The sequence below is a fragment of the Kogia breviceps genome, chromosome 10 (assembly GCF_026419965.1).
Source record: "Kogia breviceps isolate mKogBre1 chromosome 10, mKogBre1 haplotype 1, whole genome shotgun sequence".
In the NCBI taxonomy this organism is placed as follows: Eukaryota; Metazoa; Chordata; class Mammalia; order Artiodactyla; family Physeteridae; genus Kogia; species Kogia breviceps.
In genome coordinates this window covers 50,474,115-50,494,686 of record NC_081319.1, presented here as the reverse complement: position 1 = coordinate 50,494,686, position 20,572 = coordinate 50,474,115, and the positions used below count along the sequence as shown (strand labels likewise).

The 20,572-nt window shown below is 40.1% G+C and overlaps 1 protein-coding gene across 2 annotated transcripts in view; it reads left to right on the top strand.

Annotated features, from left to right (window-relative positions):
- The first annotated feature begins 300 nt into the window (after positions 1 to 300).
- The window catches only part of ARPP21 (cAMP regulated phosphoprotein 21), a 182,656-nt gene continuing 162,384 nt past the window's right edge, over positions 301 to 20,572 (top strand). The window contains exons 1-3 of one of the 2 annotated variants that reach the window (XM_067005749.1): positions 301 to 601; positions 9,082 to 9,309; positions 13,443 to 13,498. The gene's annotated coding sequence lies outside the window, so the exon portion shown is untranslated. Of the gene's footprint in view, positions 602 to 9,081; positions 9,310 to 13,442; positions 13,499 to 19,968; positions 20,203 to 20,572 lie in introns of those variants that run through there. The other variant, XM_067005750.1, reaches the window with a different exon arrangement.

Genomic DNA, 20,572 nt, shown 5'->3' with positions numbered 1-20,572 from the left:
AGTTTTCTCATTTAGAAAGTGAGAAAGATAAGAATACTAGCTCCCTCTCATATTTTCTAAGTACATTTTTTTCGTACCCAGAGCAAAACAAGTTCTCCTTAATGATTGTTTACTCCACGACCTTTATCATAGATTCCATTCTGGACATCTTTCTTTTGACAGGTATACCAGTTAGCTTATGCTGGATAATGAACTACCCTAAAACATTTTAAACAAAACCATTTCCTGAGCTCAGCGTTCTTCCGATTGGCAGTTTGAGCTGGATTTAGCTGGACGTTGTGTTGTGGATTTGGCTGATGTTGGCTGGGCTTGCTCTTGTAACTGCGTTTAGCTGGTAAGGCACCCAAGGCTGCCTGTGACAGGGGAGCCTTTCTGGAGAGGCTGGATTTGTTCCCACGGAAATAGCGGAGGTACCAGGAGAGCAGAGTGGAAGCTGTAAGACCTCTTGAGACCCAGGTGTGGAATAAACACAACGTTTCTTCTGCCACATTCTTTCGGTTCATCAACTCATAAGCCCAGCCCAGATTTAAGGGGCATAAAATACATTCCGTTTCTTGATGGAGGAGCTGAAAGAATTGGTGCAATATTTGCCGTCTACCAGGTAAGCTCCTTCTAGATACAGTTTTAATTGACAGAAGGAACACTGTACTGCATGACAGGATGCTTGGTTCTTAGTCACTTCACTGAGTCTATCATCATCTACAAAGGAGGGCACTTGTAGCAAAGCTTTGTTATTTTAATTTAAAATTGCGTCTCCTTGTGATTCATCCCAGTGCTAAGACAAGCATTGATGCCATGCATTTATTTATTGGGGGGCTGGGGACACCTCCTCTATTTTTTCTTTCTAACAGGTGTCCTGGGCAATCCTTCTGGAGTAGCAATCTGGCCCTTCATCTCATTTTGTCAATCCGATCGCCCTAGGGTAGGGCAATTTAACAGGAGTAATTAATCATTGTATTTTCTGAAATTCGAAGCCAAGGCACATTCGCCTCATACCAGAGAGCATGGATGCAAGTGAGGGGGTTATGAAGGAGTGTGTGTAATGAGAGAGGTAAGAGTCTTATAATTAAGGAGGAGCATAAATAATAATGAAAGTCATTAGTGCCACTCAGTTGAAAGAATGTCATCAATGTAATTGGGGCATTAAAGTGAAATCCTTTATGACAAACATTAACACATACAGAGGAGGGGAAAACGTGGTTATCTTGAGTTTGACAGATAGTGTCAGCTTCCAGTGGGGCCCAGATGGCATTCAGGAAAATGTTATGAGCAGTTTTATTTTAATATTTTTGGTTATGTGATATTTGGGAATCGAATGACACAAACACATGAGGAATTTTCACATGCCTGGCCTTGAAGCGGCTGGCAGAGAGGGGAGGTCACCGGAGGCAGCAGCCGACTGGAGGACTTCCATCTCAGTGCACACGATGTTTTTTCTTAGGTGTTGTGAAAACTCAAGGCATATGATGCATCCTGGCATTTTTTCCTCTGTGAAATTCCCTGTTGAACCAGACATGCAGTTTGGATGCTTTCTTTAAAAAATAGCAAAGTGTGGGGGGAGCGACAGGGATGAGAATGAGGACATTTAAACAATTATGCAGGAAATTATATGATGCTAAAATTGAACACGGACAGACTGTGCAATGGCAGGATTCCCACTCGTGCTGAGCTTTGCAAAGTAGAGGATTTTTTTTCTCTCTCTGGGACTGTCATTTTTGAGCGTGAAATAATTTAGAATATAAAACAAAAGAAAAAATTTAAATATGTCTAGAGATGGAGGCAAAGAAAAACAGAAAAGAAGGCAGTTTTAAAAAATAGGAGAATTAAGATGAAATGTGATAGAGAGAGAAAGAGAGAGAGAGAGAGAGAGAGAGAGAGTGTGTGTGTGTGTGTGTGTGTGTGTGTGTGTGTGTGTGTGTGTGTTCAAAAGGAGAAAATGATAAATGATGGCAGTGGTTTGGAAAGAGGTATGTTCTTCTCTGGGGTTTCTTTATTGTTTTTAAAATAAATTTATTTATTTTATTTATCTATTTTTGGCTGCATTGGGTCTCTGTTACTGCGCACAGGCTTTCTCTAGTTGCAGCGAGCAGGGGTTGCTCTTCATTGCAGTGCATGGGCCTCTCATTGTGGTGGCTTCTCGTTGTGGAGCATGGGTTCTAGGTGCACAGGCTTCAGTAGTTGTGGCACGTGGGCTCAGTAGTTATGGCTCACGGGCTCTAGAGCACAGGCTAAGTAGTTGTGGCACATGGGCTTAGTTGCTCCGCGGCATGTGGGATTTTCCCGGACCAGGGATCGAACCCCTGTCCCCTGCATTGACAGGTAGATTCTTAACCACTGCGCCACCAGGAAAGCCCTCTGGGGTTTCTTTTCAGGGTAGGACAGACTCGAGGGGATTGAGTCTCTGCCAGCAGGGGTATCATGAGGATTCAATGAGTCTATATATGTAAAAGCCTTAGCACATTGACTAATGGTAAACCCTCAGTAAATGGAAGCTATAATAACTATCATTATAAGTGTTATTGTATGTCAAGACTGGTAGAGCAATCTATATATGGGGGGGGGTCTAGATTATTCATGCATGATGGGGAAGAGGGAGGAGTACATTGACATCTGTGTCAAACCCACTGTATGCAAAGAGATTTTGTGGGTTTTTTGTGTGGTACGCGGGCCTCTCACTGTTGTGGCCTTTCCCATTGCAGAGCACAGGCTCCGGACGCACAGGCTCAGAGGCCATGGATCACGGACCCAGCCGCTCCGCAGCATGTGGGATCTTCCCAGACTGGGGCACGAACCCGTGTCCCCTGCATTGGCAGGCGGATTCTCAACCACTGCGCCACCAGAGAAGCCCTGCAAAGAGATTTAGATAATATGTTAGCTCATTTAATCCACATGGCAAACCTGCTCAGCAGGTATTATTGCCTATAATCTAGGAGACAAAGGCTCAGTTTAACGCATGTAAAGCAGTTAAAACAGTGATTGGTACATAATAAAGTCTCAGTAAATATTAGCTCTTATGATTGCCACACTCGAAGTCACACAGCCAACCATTGGAAGAGTCAGGTTTTAAATCCTTCTCTCTTTAATTCCAGTTGCACCAAGCTTCCTCTCACCTGACTCACCTGGAACAATCTGCATCCCACAGATGAACATTCTAGGGTGAAAAGGCTGTGGAGACAGCTGGGATGTGATGGAAAGTCTTTGAAGCTTGGAGCCAGATACTTAAGTCGAAATCCCTGATACTTAGATTCATGGCTTGTGTAGTGCGCATGCAGTCATGGTGCCCAGAGTTCCCTTCAAGGAAGGACTGGCTACCCCAGTTACTGGGAAAACTGTTAGTGCTCATATAAGGTCATGGCCCTTCCTGAGGTAGTCCATACTTGATCTTGATGACTAATGGCCATGGAAGTGTGAATGCATAGACATCCCAGCTTAGTAGGAACGACTCAGAGGGGCTATTATAGCTCTAGGGCTCCTCGCATGCAGGTGTGTGTGTGTGTGTGTGTGTGTGTGTGTGTGTGTGTGTGTGTGTGTGTGTGTGTGTGTGTGTCTGAATGTTGCCTGAAGCTGTCCGAGGTCCTGCATGACAACTAGACTCCTCCTTCCCATGCCCTGTCTTTTGCATCCCTTCCACAAGAGTGGATCCCAAACACTCTTTTTAATAAACATTCTGCAGATTAAACTCTAGTTCAGAATCTGCTTCCTGGGGAATTCAAGTGGAGACAGTTTTGAATGTGTGAAGGGAAGCGGTATGGTAGTTGCCTAAGAGATTTCTGTGAGGCTCTGAGGGGAACTAGTCAGCCTATTCAGGCAGGAACACAGCTCTGAGCACGTAAAGGAGTTTCAGAAAATATTACTGAACCTAAAGCTGAGTTGATTAAAGAAAAGGTGATGAGTACACATCATAACATCAGCATTGAGCAGGATCATTCAGGGCGGCTGAAGAATTTCAATCAGCATCTCCATCCCACCCTGAGGAGATGCCATCCTGCATTCAGGTTCATCCCTAGGGAGCTTGCCAGGAGACAGAAGAGATTGTTTGAGTAACAATGTCTTGCTGAACTTCCCCCATGTATGTGCTCCGAGGTAGGAAAAAACGTATTTAAAATGAATATCAAAGACATCAGAGAAGAACAAAAAAGAGTCATAAAATGACAACATTTAAACCTAAGAGGAAATGCAGAGAACAGGCTTGTGTCTTGATTTAGGAAGCCTGACTTAAGAGTCTAAATAATAAGTAATAATAATAATAATAAGAGTGGAACTAAGGAGGAACAATCAGAAGCAAGAGACAGACTGACTTAATTTTGTCTGTTTGCTTACTTGTGTTTTTTTGTTTGATTGATTGATTGATTGATGGCTGCTGTGGGGTCTTCGTTGCTCGCATGGGCTTTCTCTAGTTGTGGTGCATGGGCTTCTCATTGCAGTGGCTTCTCTTGTTGCGGAGCATGGGCTGTAGGCATGTGGGCTTCAGTAGTTGTGGTGTGTGGGCTCAGTAGTTGTGGCTCACGGGCTCTAGAGTGCAGGCTCAGTAATTGTGGCGCATGGGCTTAGTTGGTCCAAGGCATGTGGGATCTTCCCGGACCAAGGATCAAACCCATGTACCCTGCATTTGCGGTAGACAGGCCTCTCACTGTTGTGGCCTCTCCCATTGCGGAGCACAGACTCTGGACGTGCAGGCTCAGCGGCCATGGCTTACGGGCCCAGCTGCTCCGCGGCATGTGGGATCTTCCCGGACCGGGTCACGAACCCACGTCCCCTGCATCAGCAGGCAGACTCTCAACCACTGCGCCACCAGGGAAGCCCAGGCAGATTCTTAACCACTGCACACCAGGGAAGTCCCTGCTTACTTGTTTTTAAATTACATTTTTATTTATTTTAAATTAGATGACTAATATATAAATATGATCTCATCATTTAGAAAAGCAAGTTAGTCCTTTTAAGAGTCTAACCCTAAGGGACTAGATCCTGCTCACCCTAGAGGTTTTTGGCAATAGAAAACATTGTTGGGCTAGAGATTCTTTTCTATTAGTGAATACAATATTTGCTTTTATATTTTTATTTGTTTTTTTAGAATTTTCAATTACTTTTGAGTCTTTTTTAACTTACATTTTTCATTAAGATATCTTATTTCTTCAAACTCTTAAAAATTATTTGTAGAAGGTTGTTCATAACTTATTTTGGAATTAAACAAAAGGAACCTCACATTTGTAGCAATATTACCCTTATACTTCCTAAGAGTGTTTATTTGTATATTGTTCCTTATTTTCTTAGAGAATTATCTGATTTTCAAAGAATGAACTGTTTGTGGGAAAAATAATCTTTGTTATAATTAAACTTACAGTAATTTAATCATTATACTTTTATATTATTTTAATTTTTGGTTTACTACAATTGTCTTTCTGTCTTTTACAGTTGGATATTTAGATAATCACATCAACTGTTTTTGTAATTATCTATCTATCTATACCTGTCAATCTCTATACATTATTTGTAGGGCTGTGAAATCTCCTCTGAGCACAGCTTTAGCTACTTCCTAGTGGCTTGAAAAACAGGTCATTTATTTTAAATAGTTTCTATATTGTTACTGCATTTTAACTAGTTTATTATTTAAAAGTATAAAATGTAATTTTTTAACATGTTTTGGAGGGCATTAGCCATTAATATATTATTGATTTATAATTCAGTTTCATCAGGGTTAGAAAATAGATTGTTGCATTTATTTTTTAATTAGAGATAATTCCCTGTTGCCTAGCATATAATCTGTATTTATAATGTTTCCTAGGTTTTTAAAGAATGCATATTTTTTCTTTGGAAATTATGAGCTGCTCTAGAGAGCTATTTGATCGTACTTATTGTTTGTATCACATAACTCTTATATCTTTACTATTTTTCCCTTCTTTTAGGGAAAAGGTTTCAAAGTCTCTCCTATGAATTCTCCCACTTCAGCTTTATATATTTGTGAAGCTATTGCGAAATCTCTTTGCATTTTCAAAATTCCATCATTAGAAATGGATTATTTTCCATCCAAATGGATTTTTATTTTCAAAAATGTTCTAAAGAAATACCATCAGCCTTAGAAAAGGTTATAATTCCAGCTGGCCTGGCAATCACAAGGTATTGATGCCTCTTTCTTCCCTCCTGGGCCTTTGCCAGTCTTGGCTAATTGATCAAGGTCTTCCTTCCTGCAGAGTCCAGATGCTACCTTGGAATGTACTGCTCAAGTCAGTTGCTACCAACTGATCACAGTTTGCCCTTCAGTTAAAACCTATTTGCCCTCCCTGTTTTAAACATTATTAGTCAATGTAAGAAAGTAAAGTTGAGCAATGCCTACTAGGTTTGGAGAGATGCCTCAGATTAATAACTTTATCTGTCAAGCTAAAGCTGTTGGCCAACACTGTTTAATATGGGAAATCTCAAGATAAAAAGTATCTTTGAGACCTTCTCAAAATAATTATTTGACAAAATCCAGACAACCAAGTGATGAATCAAAATAAACAATTCTGCATTAAAGAAACTATGGTCATGGCATCCATCAAAATAAGATTAAACAATTATAGTTACAGGACAGAATATACACAGTTTATACTCTGACCATGGAAATAAAGAATGTTACTGGCTGGAAATAAGTTAAAATAGCTGATCTGTGATTATTGGGAGGATATTTTGCGGGAAGGAAAAAAGCTGTTGACCTCACCTAATCTTCTTTTAAACATATTGGTACTAAACCTCTTGGTAAATAATGATATTTGGTAGGAGGGAGGGTTCTTATCTATGGAATTGTCTTCACAGAATACCCATGGGTTAGGATTGCCTATGATGAACAAAACTAGTACAAATGGATTTATGAAACATAATTCCCAAGAAATATTATATAAGCTATAGGACAATCTGGAATATCAAATGAAAATGTCTCATGACTAAAATGTTTTCCACTGTGTAAGACTCTGGCAAATTTCAATTAGAGGCCTCCTATATGACTGTAGTCCAAAGACCTCTTCTCAGAAGGAAGAATATGAGGAACAATTAATGGTCTCTGGGACATCTCTTCACTTTGCTTGGGCCTCTCAATTCTTGCATATTGAAATTATTAGTAAAGCTTGGTGTTGAGTAAGGCCATTCATTTTCTTGACTCATATTTGACAATCAATTCTTCATGTTTGCTGAGTAAGAAAATTGGGAAGATGCATAGACAGAAGTACAAAACTGAGTATTTCATCTTTCTTAGCATGAAATCCAGCAAAATTGAAACATGGGACTAACAAAATGTTTTACTCTCAACCTGTTAATGTTTTTTAAAGTATTTTTTACATACTTAGGGGATTTTTAGGCAATTCCATCACTTAAAGTTTAAAATTTTTACCTATTATTTAACAAATTATTTTGGTTTGCTTCTATTTCTCTCATTCTATATCCGAGTAATTCATTATTATTAAAAGTAGCATGTACTATAAAATCCCTGAAAAATGTTTTGTTTCTATCTACCTCCCCGTACTTTTTTTCAAGGAGAACACACATGTTATAAAGATTATTTAACATTAAATTCTTTATAATATGTGTGAATAATTTTCAAATGATAAATTATTTATTATTTATTTAAAAACTGTATGCCAGATCCTTAGTAAGGATTGATTTAACAAATGTCCGAGCTTATAGAAATGCTAAAGGATGGGGAAGAAAATGATTAAAATGTGGAACCCAGCATTCTCAATCCTAACATTTTGTCTCCAATCTGGTATTTTATACAGATTTTTAGAGTGTTCATTCTCCCTTATTTTTTCTACATGCACAGCTACTTATAATGTCCTAAGCAGTATTTTAAGTGATGATAAAAAGAAAAAGGATAGAAAATCTTCCCTCAAGGAGTTTAGAGTTCAAAATAAAAGTAGAAGTTTGGTATATTGTTAAAGGTAACAAGCTCTGTATAAAGTGCCAAGGAGACTTGGAAGAGGAAACAGTAACTGCCTGGGGCAGCTAAGGAAGGCTTCCATGAAGAGGAGATCAGTGTATAAACTAGGGACATCTAATTCATGGTATATAGGAAAGTTTTAAGACTTTGATATTCCATTATTCAAAATAACACCTTGAATGGGGTGCAAAATACATCACACCTGATTGAAATAGTCATTGAAATAGTAATGAATAGTCATGTCAACACTGTAAACCTTGACAATTATCATTATGGATTGACATAAACTCTTTGGGTTTCATTTTCTTCATCAGATAAAAAGTGGGGTTGAATTGCATTACCCAATACTTTTTGAACACAGGAATCAGTGTTACCAAGGCTAATAATAAATTTATACCAGAAGACCAAAACCTACCAAAGGTAGGTTTTATAACCAAAACCTACCCTAGGAGGCATTATTTTAGCAATCAGGCAGCAGGTGTGAGAATCCTGATATAAGAAGTTGGAAAGAGCAAAATGTCTGACAAAATTGCTACCTACAGTAACCTAAGAAGCAAATCACATTCCTTACATACATGAGGGCATAGGAGGAAAGTATGAAGACAGAACATGTTAGCAATGTGTATAGAATATTATTGGATGCTTTGGCAAAGTGTTAAAAGAAAGAGATTAACTCCAGATAGAATTGGTTGGTTTCCAAATAAAAATGAAGGAAAGCAAAGGTTCTAATGTTGGAAAAGCATACTGCATCTAAACCCTAGTTAAGATGGCAAATATAGAGGTTTTGAATGGAAATATGCCCAGTAAATCTGATCAATTGATTAAAATGTTGTAAGCAAAAATCAAAGTAAGAGTATAGCCTACATACTTATTGTTAAAATTTTTCAGTGAATTATTGTGCCTCTGGGAAAAGATTGAACAAAGGGTTTGGCCTTTACACCTGTTATTGTAGATAACCTCTTAGAAGCAGCAGGGGGGGGGACAGAGAACGGGAGGTGTGGGGAGCAAGGAGGAGGAACAGGAAAAGTTTAATAAACCGCCATGAGTGTAGTTAGCACATAGAATTTACTGGTATCAAACTATAAGAAGCCAAGTAAGTTTTGAAAGATAGTTACTACAGAAGAAACCAAGAGCTTGAGACTTAAAATGACCCTTTGGCTCTCAAATTGCTGCAGGCAAGAGGCGGAATAAGAAAGTCACACAACCCTCTAGGTGGGCCAAGGAGGATAATGGAAAAAGAACCACCCCCCAGAAGGCATTGCCTAGAGACTCGAAGAGCAAAGACAAGGTTGCTTCTTTCCAAGAACAGAATCAAGACTTAAAGACTTCTCTGTATACAGAGAATGGAAGACCTTAAGAATGTCTGCCCAGAGGATTTCAGATTTGCTACAAACCTGTGGCTGGTATGTATTTCCCATTTTTCCACTTTCCAACTGGGAGTGTTTACTGTGGTTATCCTCTCCTTGTCCAATCTCTGCATTTGAGGGTAGGTTGATAGGGTGTCAGGAAATGCCTTTTAATTCACAAATTTCTGTAACATTCTATGAAGGTTTTTCTGAACCTGATATATAGTAATTACTACACATCACTAAGAGATCCTAGACTTTGAAATAAATGTGTTGATTAGTTGATATTTGGGATTGTCTCCCATGACAAGCGAGTGAATGGGTTTTGTTTCCTTAATGTGTGGGAAGAAGGGAACAAAGAGATATATGGTGATCACTAGGATAGAAAATTACGGTATTTATATATTTATATGTCTGAAACTCAAAAAATATCAAGGTTAGCTGAATTTAATTAGTGTTCATGTCTAGGTGTTTGATGGCTCAGCAGTGTTTGGATGAGTAATAATATAAAGACATACATACTATATAAATCAATGTACACTTATTTGCTTTTCTTGCCTTCACTTCAGGTTAAATCAGTAATTATGTTTTTATATAAAGTTTGTCCCGTAATTTGTGTTCAAGTGACAATAGTAATAGAAAAGGTTAAAATATAAAGTAGGGGGACTTCCCTGATGGTCCAGTGGTAAAGAACCCGCCTTCCAATGCAGGGGACATGGGTTTGATCCCAGATGGGGAACTAAGATCCCACATGCCACAGGGCAACTAAGCCCGCGCCACAACTACTGAGCTCGTGTATCTCAATGAGAGAGCCCGCGTCCTGCAAACTACAGAGCCCATGTATTCTGGAGCCCATGCACCACAACTAGAGAGAGAAAACCCACATGCCACAACTAGAGAGAAGCCTGCATGCCCCAACAAAGGATCCCACATGCAGCAACAAAGATCCTGTGTGCTGCAACTAAGACCCAACGCAGCCAAAATAAATAAATAAATAATAAATATAAATATATTATATATACAGTAGAGATATTCAAAGTACAGACAGTTTGAATATGAAACAAGTGTAAACAATAAAAAATATAGAGTATAGATTTTCAGGAATGTTATTTTTCTTCTAGATTGTTTATTATTTTTTATTAAAATAAAATGAAAAAAATCAAATCACTAATTTGAACAAAATATAGTAAATTAATTTGGATTTATATTTTTTAATTATTTAAATCAAATTCATTACTCTTTAGATATAAAACTATTCCCAATTCTAGCCTTTAATGTCCATCTAGATGCCAGTGTAAACAATCAGTATTGTCCTTCAGACATATTGCCCAATTTTATCAAATAAAAATGCAAGACACCCCATTAAATTTGAACCTCAGATAAACAGCAATAGTTTTTTGTACAAGTATGTTCCAGATATTGCATTAAGACATACTTCTAAAACAGTTACCCATTTTTTAATCTAAAATTCAAATTAAACTGTCCTGTATTTTATCTGGAAACACTAATATATGTATAAATTTAAGAGTAATTGAATTTGCTTAATATTGCAACATGTGGGCTTCCCTGGTGGCGCAGTGGTTGAGAGTCCGCCTGCCGATGCAGGGGACGCGGGTTCGTGCCCCTGTCCGGGAAGATCCCACATGCCGCAGAGCGGCTGGGCCCGTGAGCCATGGCCGCTGAGCCTGCGCGTCTGGAGCCTGTGCTCCGTAACGGGAGAGGCCACAACAGTGAGAGGCCCGCGTACCGCAAAAAAAAAAAAAAAAAAAAAAAAAAAAATTGCAGCATGTTCCAGAGTCACTAGATATAACTGTTGCAAATAGTATGGTGATATGTAAGTAAATATCTGAGGAGGAATTAATTGAAAACCACAAGTAGCAACAAAACAGACACTTGGCAATACAGGGAACATATTTCAATATATTAAAAAAAAACATTAAATTCACACCCAGAGGATAGATTTGACATGTTAATTAATTTGTCTTTTCTCTTACCTAAGTGCTTCCACTGCTCAAATTCCTCCTGCTTTCCGTCTTCATACTTAGCAATGCCAGGCATTTTCAAGGTAGTCAAACACAGGTGTCTTCTGTCTCTAGGCCATAGGGCAGAAGTCCTGGAGAAGGGTTTTCACCCAACGCCTGACACCTGCAATGGGATTAGTCAGGGGAGTGGAGTTAAGAGTTATGACTTATGCTCTACCATGCAGAGTCCTTCATCCCAGTGTCATTGGGGCACATGTATTCCTTAATAAGTGTATGTATGTGTGTGTGTGTTCTTATAAAATCCTGGGCTCTTGAACACCCAGGACCCAGAGTAGACATCCCTCATACCCAGGTGTAAAATGAATAAATTAGACCTTAGATATATTTCTTTCCAACTATCTCTGCTCTGACAATTCCCCAGTCCCCTTTGTAGGCCCCCTTTAGTCCATGTGACTAGTCCTGGGCAATGGACTCTGAGCAGAACTGGGTGCTGTGTGTCATATCTGTGCCAGTTCAGAGCTGGTATGACATCCTTCCTTCAACTGTCTCCAATCATATCTACTGTGGAGATGGCGGCACAAGACTGTAGGGCCTCCATTTTTGACAAAGTGGAGAAGAGCCTGGCACCAACCCACATTAGATATGTAGCAAAAGCAAAAAAATAAACGTCTGTTAGGACAAAAACAGAAGGATTTTGGAGGTTTTTTCCTTCCATCAAAGCATAGCCTGGCATAATATGAATAATATCAGTTCCATACTTTAAAAGAGCTTTCCACATTCTAAGATTATGTATTCACCTGGTTTTTTAAAAATCGTAGTTTGTGCTTTTTAAATTGATATTTAAACATTTAATCAAACTGGAATTTTATTTTAGTGTAACATACACCATACATATTTAAGGTGTTATTCCAAAAAACCTGTCCAGAAAAAATTTATTACCTAATCAGTGATTTCCCCAGTAATTTCCAGTAAAATTTTTATCATCCACCAAATCAGCGGTCACAAACTATGTTCTGCAAGCCAAATCTGCCTGTTTTTAAAAAAATAAATAAAGTTTTATTAGAACCCAGTTATGCCCATTTGTTTACATGTTGCTGTGGCTGCTTTCATACTATGGCCAAATTGAGTAGCTGTGACCAAGACCATACTCAACTGAAAGACAAAAAGTAAAGTTCAAAAATATAGCCAGGATAATTATTAAAAAGAAGAATTCCCAGAAAAAAAGAGATAAATATGTGAGGTATTGGATATGTTATCTAGATGATAAGAATCCTTTCACCATGTGTACGTATATCAAATCACCACCATGTACACTGTGAATGTCTTACAATTTTGTTTGTCAATTGTACCTCAATAAAAGCTGGGGGGAAAAAAAAAGAAGAATGGGATCTTGCCTAGAACACATCAAGCCTTAGTATAACCCATCAGTAATTAGAACAGTGTGATACTGGTTAGATGAAAACTTAGTGCTATCACCTCATTTTGGAAATTTAAAAATAAAAATGATGCTTTAAGGTGGAAATGACTTATTGAGATCACATAGTTGATTTCATGGCTGATTCAGGACCAAACTCCGGGCCTCCTGCAACCCATCTTGGTCTCTGTTTACTTCAGTACATGTTACTTTCTCACAGACCGACTAGCTTTATAAAGCAGGGAATCTAGGTTGTACTGTGGTAACAAAAAATCTGCAAAAGTCAGTGGCCTAAAACATAATTTTTTTTTTTCTTGCTTAGTTTGTCTGACATGGGTCACTGTTGCAGTCCGCTCCATACAGTCACTCAGGGATCCAGTTTGATGCAGGCTGTCACCATGGAGCTGGACTATCTGGGCATCTGACCTCCTCTGTGGTTGTGTGGGGGCCAAGGAGAACCCAGAGGATTTTGCAGAGGCTTCTTACTGCCTTGGCCTGAAAGTGATATGTACAACTTTGTTCACTTATTGTTGGTGAGAATTTGTCACATGGCCAAGCCTGACTGCCCAAAGGCTGGGACGTTTGCTGTCCTCTAAAGGAAAGGAGAAGTGGGTGTGGTGAGCCCTGGGTTACAATTGCATGTGATAAAGTGGAAGTAACTGAGTTGTTAGCCTGGTGATTTCTTTCTTTCTTTTTTTAATATTATTGGAGTGTGGTTGATTTACAATGTGTTAGTTTCAGGTGTACAGCAAAGTGATTCAGTTATACATACACATATATTCCTTCTTTTTCAGATTCTTTTCTCATATACGTGTCACAGAATGTTGAGAAGAGTTCCCTGTGCTATATGGTAAGTCCTTGTTTATTATCTATCTTATATATAATAGTGTGTGTATGTTCATCCCAAGCTCCTGATTTATCCCCCCGCCATCATTTCCCCTTGGGTAACTATAAGTTTGTTTTTGATATTTGTAAGTCTGTTTCTGTTTTGTAAATAAGTTCATTTGTGTCCTTTTTAAAATTAGACTCTGCATATGAGTAATATCATGTTATATTTGTCTTTCTCTGTCTGACTTACTTCACTCAGTATGATCATCTCTAGGTCCATCCATGTTGCTGCAAATGGCATTATTTCATTCTTTTTTATGAATGAGTGATATTCCATTGCATATATGTACCACATCTTTATCCGTTCATCTGTCGATGGACATTTAGATATGCTTCCATACATTGGCTATTGTAAATAGCGCTGCAGTGAACATTGGGGTTCATGTATATTTTCTAATTATGGTTTTCTCCAGATATATGCCCAGGAGTAGGATTGCTATACGGTAGTTCAATTTTTAGTTTTTTAAGGAACTTCCATACTGTTCTCCATAGTGGTTGTACCAATTTACATTCCCACCAACAGTGTAGCAGGGTTCCCTTTTCTCCACACTCTCTCCAGCATTTATTGTTTGTAGACATTTTGAAGATGGCCATTCTGACCAGTGTGATGTAATACCTCACTGTAGTTTTGATTTGCATTTTTCTGATAATTAGTGATGTTGAGCATCTTTTCATGTGGTTTTTGGTCATTTGTATCAGACCAGTGATTTCTTATCTGATTGTTTCTCTCCCACAGAAGCTTCCATTTTTTAACATATTCCTGACTCTCTGTGTCTGTACCCTCATCCTGAGAGTTGAAGGATAAATATTTTTCAAATCAGTGATTTTGGCTCTGTGTGCTTAAAATGGTTAAAATGATAAGCAAAAAAAGGAGCATAAAAACAGTGGTCCGGAGGCTTGCTCATGGCTCCTAGGGATCTGCTTTATTTCTAGAGTGAAGGAGAGCAGAGTCCACCAAATCATCTGCAAATTCTTGGCCTGAAAGAGTTCTCTCAGCTTCCTCAAATATTTACCATTTTTCAATAGAAAAAAAGGTGTTTGGTGTTTGTGTTAAGGGAAAAGCTTGAAGCGAAAAGATAATTAGTAAATTCACAGAATTTTTATTTACTTCTCTTTCCAAAATGAAAATTTTGCCTTATGACAATTCAATTAAGAATACACACATAGGGCTTCCCTGGTGGAGCAGTGGTTGAGAGCCTGCCTGCCGATGCAGGGGACACGGGTTCGTGCCCTGGTCCGGGAAGATCCCGCATGCTGCGGAGCAGCTGGCACCATGAGCCATGGCCGCTGAGCCTGCGCGTCCAGAGCCTGTGCTCCGCAAGGGGAGAGGCCACGACAGTGAGAGGCCCGCATACCGAAAAAAATAATAATAACAAACCCCCCCCCCCCCACATAACAACATTTCGTAGGTTTTTAATGGTATATTTATTTTTTTATTCTATGTAATTTATACCAGGAGGTAAAGGTCAACCAGCTCTTTAATAAAGATTAGTAATCAAAACAAAAGATATTCTAAAGCTGATGTAGCATCTTTAAATCTAGTATTATGCCAAAATGTAAAATAAAGGCATGTTTGGCAGGCAGTTCAGATTTAAAGATTTCCACTAAAGGGATAATCCTCCAGTTTGGAAGCCACACCCTCCAGTAGCCGTCACTTTTGTATAATACCCATGTTTTGTATTTAATACACCACTCTGCTGTCATTAATATATTGATATAGTCAATGTCATGGAGATAATGCCCATGACTTATTCTAAAGAAGAGAACAAGGAGCACATTATAAAGTTTCATGCATTTTGCAATCCATTTATGCAAAATATACCTATATGTTTATGGATATATATGCACAGAAATTGGCTAAGTATAAAAGTGATGACTGTTGAGGTGGTGGTATTTTGGGAGATTTTATTTTGTCCCTTTTTCATTTTGATTTCCACCCTCATTTTGTTTTTTACGATAAATCTCTATAGATTTTGCAAACGTGCATTTATTTTCAAAATGAAAAAAATGCTTTGGAGAGTTAGCTTTGGAGAACAAATTGTACATTCATATAGAATTATAAATCTGCACATTGTTCTTTATTTACTGGATATTGGTCTACAACTGGGTTTCCAGTAAGATCATAGTACTCTTTTGAAATAGTAACAGTGTGAATATATTTTACCTTTTAAACACACATACACACAAACACACCATTTTAAGTTATGAAGGACAGTTAAAAATGCAAATATGCTATACTTCATTAGAGATGGATTGTAGCTGTTTTATTCTAGTGGCTAATTCGTAGACCTTTTAATGTTATCTCATTGTGGAGAAGCCAAATATATTATTCCAGTTCTGAATAACTTGGTAACCTTTTTTGTCTCCCTTTCTGTGAAAAAGGGAGCAGTGTCCATTGTGGAAGAAAATGCTGTATCTCAGGGCCAGGAATGTAAAACTAGAGACAGGATTACACAGCGCTTTGGCGAATGCTAGATTATGCTCTGTATCATTCCTTGCATTGCAGGGAGAAACATTCTCCTCTGTCCGTCCCAAATATGCCCCTGATGCTTCTGCTTCATTTCTGCTTTCAATTCTGGGCTCCGTTTTTAAAAATCAAAAACATCTTTCATGGGTTCCGTGGGAAGTTGAGAACACTTCCTGCTGAAGGAGGTCCTAGAGGGCAGAGCTAACCCTAGGCGGGTAAAGAGGCCCCTAGACATCTTGCCTGAACACACGCCTGCTCTGCAGTCAGATTCCCTGCATCTCAGTGCCCTGCTGCCTGGAACACAGGCCTCGGCTACGCAGAAGTCACGGGTCCCTCAGGGCAGTGGATGCAGAGAAGGAAGATGCACAGTGCTCAGGGGGACCAGGGGCCCAAACCCCCAAATACTAAGGTTGTGTCTAAATGCTGGTATTTCTTTCCCAAGAGATGCTAAAAAGAAATACGCAGTTTAGTCAACAGACTTTCTTGTCTTTTGATGCTCAGATGACAGGTTTCCTAAACCTCTCTTCAGCTTTTTCTCCTTGTTGTCCCTCCTCTGATTTAGATGCATCTCCATGAGAATAATACACGCATTCCTTTCTGAGGAAATTTCTGGGTTTGCCCTCTCAGCAAAGCATCACCGTGTGCGTGTGCTGGCCAGTGTTCATTTCTGGTCTGCCTGTGAGAACATCAAGGGTTCATGGAGATCATTTTCTTGTACTGCACACAGCAGACTCCAGAGGGATCTGTGCCATCAGAACATTTGGTTTCTAATCTCCCAAGTCCTCTTTGTTTTTGATCGTGACATTTCTTCATGCTCAGATGCATACGTGATGTAACATTCTTTGTTGATGTTCTTAAATGTGTTTTAGAGTTATTTTGGCTTAGCACGAATTAAGAATGGGGAACTAAACTTTTCTGATTAAAATGTTACTCTTCCCGACCCCCCCTCCTTCTTATTCCCCTGCCTTTCTGTACCAGGCATATCTGTATGGCTTTAAACCCAAGACTCGTATTTAATAGACCCCAGACTGTTATGTTGGAAATAGGGCAAATGAGAAGTCTCTCTGGGGGGTTTGTGAGCCTTTGTTGTGATGGGGGAGAATGCCCTAAAGGGGAGTTCCTAGCAGCCTAATTGTTGAGAAATGATGGAAGTTCAACAGCATGGAAATTTACTTCTCGCTTCAGCTGAAAAGGTGCTTATAAAGGTAGCTGGGCTATTTTAGCAATTTGCCTTATTTTGAAAATCCAATTTGAAAGCTTCATTAAAGGGCACTAATTTAGTGTCTTAAGGGAATATGTGTAAAGGAGCTTATCAACAATCTTAGATGTTTGCCAGTATGTAGGTGAACTCAACTCCCCAAGCTGGCAGTTACCTGTATGCCCTTTCATTTCAAACACAATACCAAATAAATTCAAAAGCATCCAGACAAAGAGACTAACAGCACAGCTTCTGCTTGCCTCTAGACAGGCCAATGAATTGGGAGATGAGTTCTTGGGGCAAGGAATAGTGAGTGACTTTATTGGGAAAGCCAGCAGACCGAGAAGAGGGTGGACTAATGTCCTGGAGAACCATCTTACCCCAGTCAGAATTCAGGCTTCTTTTATAGTAAAAAGGGGAGGAGGTGTGGTTGGTTGTTACAAACTTCTTGGGGCAGGAATCCTCTGTTCTTGCAGCTGTCCACCTAGGTCAGGCCAGGATGCTCCCGTAAACCTCCAACAAGACAAATTGTTGCTCTCTGTTCTGCAACTTTTTACCTCTGTATGAGTGGAAGAGTGTTATACTCTTAAAGGTCAGAGCCTTGAAAATAGGCTATCATGTGTATTCCAGGCTATAGGCAACATTCTTAACTCAAAGCAAAAGCTATAGAATACAAAGATTAAAGTAAAAAAAAACAGATCTAATATGGAGTCAGATTTGTTCTTCCCTGTTTCATTCACTTCCTTTTTCCCCCATTACCACCACTTCCCACCCCTAAAGGTAGGATGCTTTCAGTGCAGAAACACCTCTGCATTGGCATCAGCATCACAGATGTCATCCAGAAGTCCAAAAAAGTAGACAGCAGTTTTAGTGAGGTTAGTGGTAGTTAATATACAGCAGGCCAAGGGCCTTAAGGAATGGTAATGTTTCAGATGGTTTAAGGAAATACAAACACCTTCCAAATGCCTAGAAGAGTCACATACTGCTCACTGCCTGCCTAATATTCCCAGAAGTATATTTCAGCCCCACATTGGGATGCAAAAGTTAAAATTGGATAGCTGAATTCTAATTACCTGCATGGCCTCAAATAAACTTGAACCTTCTCTAGTCCCTAATTTGTTGACTACATATGAGAAAAGGTAGAAAAATTTAGCTGAATTAAATGAATATTATTTTTCTTTGTCACACTTTCCCTTCCAAATAAAGGTAACTCTGTGAGAAATTGCATTAAGTTTCATCATCAAGCTTGTCTATACACTGATAAGATATAGAAACATTCTGTCTTTTTCTTTTACATAATCACCGAAGTATGTACTAAGAGGGCTGTTTGAATTCCCCTTCCCCCAATCAATGGTTATAATTTCTAATCCAGTTTATAGGATCGAGTTCCTCTGTGTGTGTGTGTGTGTGTGTGTGTGTGTGTGTGTGTCTGTGTATTTCCAGAGTGAAGTTCGATCTAGAAGACTTTGTGTTAAGAACAAGCTCTTCAGGTTTCCTCTTCGTAGATTACCCGTTCACCCATCCAGGAGCTGCTTAGGTGTAGTTCTGTCCAAAAGGAAAATCAAGTACACTTACCCTCCTTCCGTGCAGTCCGAATTGTGTGAGTTTAAGACACAGCACAACTTGTCACAACAATTTCCCCCAAGGAAAGTAGACTTTTTAGAACATGACTTGAGATGAAGGGAAGAGAATTAGAAATACTTTTGATGAATTTTTCCTTGAATTCCATATGGCTGGAAGGAGGGGAGAAATGCCTGTCACAATGTTTTTGGAGAGGACTAAGTCAAAGTCTCAAAAACTAGATCAACAGAAGGGTCTTGAATTCTTTAGGCTTCATTTGCTGAAACCTCATACAACAGATTTATTCTTATTCCAGCACGGCTGATCCCCAAGGGAGGCAATTTCCAATATTTGGGAAATATGTATTCATCAAAGACCAGTACAACTTCATCCTAATTCTTTTCATAGCATTTGCTAGAACCACACATACCATCTGTTTGATATTTTAATCAATCTCTTAGCATATATGAACATGGCTACTGCTGTTGAAATTACATTTCTATAAAAAGTGGAAGGCGCCTCCCTTAATAAATCTGTTTATGATGTCTGTCATCGGGAATGGGTGTCAATAAATGGAACTAAAAGGACATTTATTGACGTGTATTACTAGTTATTTGTTGTCTCTTCATGGGGTTACTAATTGCAGCTGTTAAAAGTTGATTTTCTCCTCTCCAATTTATTGTGGGATGGGGCATTCATTGCGCCAGATCCATAGTTACTCAGTGCCTACATTTCAGAAGCTGAATTGCTGGATACTGTCAGAATGAGCTTTGGCAATTCCATGCAGGCGTGTACAAGTATAATTTTGCTTCCCGTTAATAACAGCCTAGCAAGGAAGCTCAGAATCAAATGCCTTGCTCTCAGCTGGGGGCAGAATGCCAGAATGATCTATCTTGGCTGGTGACCTATAATGTTGGAAAAGTAGGCTCCACATTCACTCAGGAGGGGTGGGCGGTATTCCGGAAATGTATTCCCATTCCTCCACTATTCCTTTTTTTTTTTTTTTCCTTTTGGTAGTGTGTGCCTTGAAACAATGGGAAAAAATGAATTACAGATAATAAAAATAGCACATCTCCAGAACAAACGGGAAATGCAGCGCTTTTATTTCTTAGGTTGTCAACTCGGCGCCCTGCCCCACGCCCTAGCCTGCCGGGGTTTCTGGGGCACCTCTGCGATTCTTAGTCAGCGCCCGAGTGGGCAACGGGCTGGGCAGGCACCCACGGGGAGTCCACTTGGCGTCGCACGCCGGGACTTGGGGTCCTGCTCAAAGCCGCGAATCTCTGAGAGTTCTGAGGCTACGGCTGGATTGGGGTGGAGTGAAGTGTTATTGTTGTGGGATATTCTCTGCAGAGTTGGCCTGGAGAGTGAGCCCCGGAGGAAGGGAGTGGGCAAGGCTTGGCCAAGTGTCGGCCAAGTCGGAGTCGGGAGGCGCCCGGGAGAGGTACGCGCGGGGTGGGGGGGGGGTCTCGGCCCGGGGCGGGGAGGGATGCGCTCCGGCCGGCCGGCGAGGAGCGGGAAGGCAGGGTGGAGGGGAAGGGGGCAGCGTGCCAGTTTTCTCTCTGATGAATGATGCTCACGCCCTGTGCGTGGCTCACGCGCTTTGTCTCTAGCCCGGGGCCAGGCGGAGGAGAACGGCTGGGGGTACGGATGGCACCACGCGCTCCGAGCGCACTGGGCAGGTGCCCGAGCTGCAGCTCGGCCAACTCCGGCCGCGCCCCGTGGCCGAGGCCCGGCCCCCACAGGCGCCCGGCCGCGGCCATCTCCCGGGTGTGGCGGGTCGGGGACTGGAGTCTGCCAGCCGAGCAGCTGCC